This window comes from Poecilia reticulata, unplaced genomic scaffold (genome assembly GCF_000633615.1).
Source record: "Poecilia reticulata strain Guanapo unplaced genomic scaffold, Guppy_female_1.0+MT scaffold_2438, whole genome shotgun sequence".
NCBI lineage: Eukaryota > Metazoa > Chordata > Actinopteri > Cyprinodontiformes > Poeciliidae > Poecilia > Poecilia reticulata.
Window position 1 is genome coordinate 1 of NW_007617164.1, and position 1,437 is coordinate 1,437.

Consider the following 1,437-nt stretch of genomic DNA (forward strand, 5'->3'; position numbering starts at 1 on the left):
TCTCAATGAAACAGAACCACAGAGGAACCAACTCATCTCTCATGGCTCTCCAGAAGCTGAGAACCAGGATCAGGAAGGAAGSMATTCTGAAGACCCAGGAAAAAAGAGAAAGAAAGAACAGAAACAAAAGAAGAAATACAAGAAAACCAAAGAGCGGAAAGGCAGAACTGACTCTGAAAAACCAAAAGACCACAAGAAAGCTCACCCAGTGCAAAAATTWTATTCTTGTAAAATTTGTGATAAAACATTTTCTCAAAACAGATACTTGACAGGACACATGATAACTCACACAGGAGTMAAACCTTTTACTTGTTCCAACTGTGGGAAAAGTTGCAGAAGAAAGGCTAATTTAATTTCCCACATGAGAATTCACACAGGGGAGAAGCCTTTCTCTTGTGGGACATGTGGAAAAAGTTTTGCTCGAAATGATACTTTAAATGATCATATGAAAATTCACACAGGTGAGAAGCCTTTCTCTTGTGGGACCTGTGAAAAAAGTTTCATCCGTAAAACAGCTTTAAATGCTCATATTAGAGTTCATACAGGTGAGAANTGGGACCTGTGAAAAAAGTTTCATCCGTAAAACAGCTTTAAATGCTCATATTAGAGTTCATACAGGTGAGAAGCCTTTCTCTTGTGGGACCTGTGGAAAACGTTTCATTCAGAAAACAGCTTTAAATGCTCATATTAGAGTTCATACTGGCGAGAAGCCTTTCTCTTGTTCAACCTGTGGAAACAGTTTCAGAATAAAGGATGGTTTAGTTTCTCACATGAGAATTCATACAGGCGAGAAGCCTTTCTTTTGTGGGACCTGTGCAAAGAGTTACAGTGAAAGAAACACTTTAGCTCGGCACATGAGAATTCACACAAGTGAAAAGCCTTTTTCCTGTGGGACCTGTGGAAAGAGTTTCTTTTATAGGCATAGTTTAACTGAACACATGAGATTTCACAGAGCAGAGAGGCCTTTTTCTTGTGGGACTTGTGGAAAAAGTTACAAAGACAGARGGAATTTATATCAGCACATGAGAATTCACACAGGTGAGAGACCTTCCTGTGGGACTTGTGGAAAAAGTTACAGAAAAAGAGCGACTTTAACTCAGCACATGAGAAGTCACACAGGTGAGAGACCTTTTTCTTGTGGGACTTGTGGAAAGAGTTTCGTCAATAAACAGAATTGTACTCATCACATGAGAATTCACACAGGTGAGAAGCCTTTTTCCTGTGGAGTTTGTGGAAAAGGTTACAGGGAAAAACGGACTTTAACTCAGCACATGAGAAATCACACAGATGAGAAGCCTTTCACCTGTGGGACTTGCGGAAACAGTTACAAACAAAGAAAGACTTTAACTCAGCACATGAGAATTCACACAGATGAGAAGCCTTTTTCCTGTGGAACGTGTGGAAAAAGTTACAGGACAAAAGGGACTTTAACTCGGC

At 39.8% G+C, this 1,437-nt stretch overlaps 1 pseudogene; it reads left to right on the top strand.

The window, feature by feature from the left end:
• Positions 1-7: 7 nt before the first annotated feature.
• Positions 8-1,433, top strand: LOC108166114 (zinc finger protein 569-like; annotated as a pseudogene).
• The last annotated feature ends 4 nt before the right edge of the window (positions 1,434-1,437 follow it).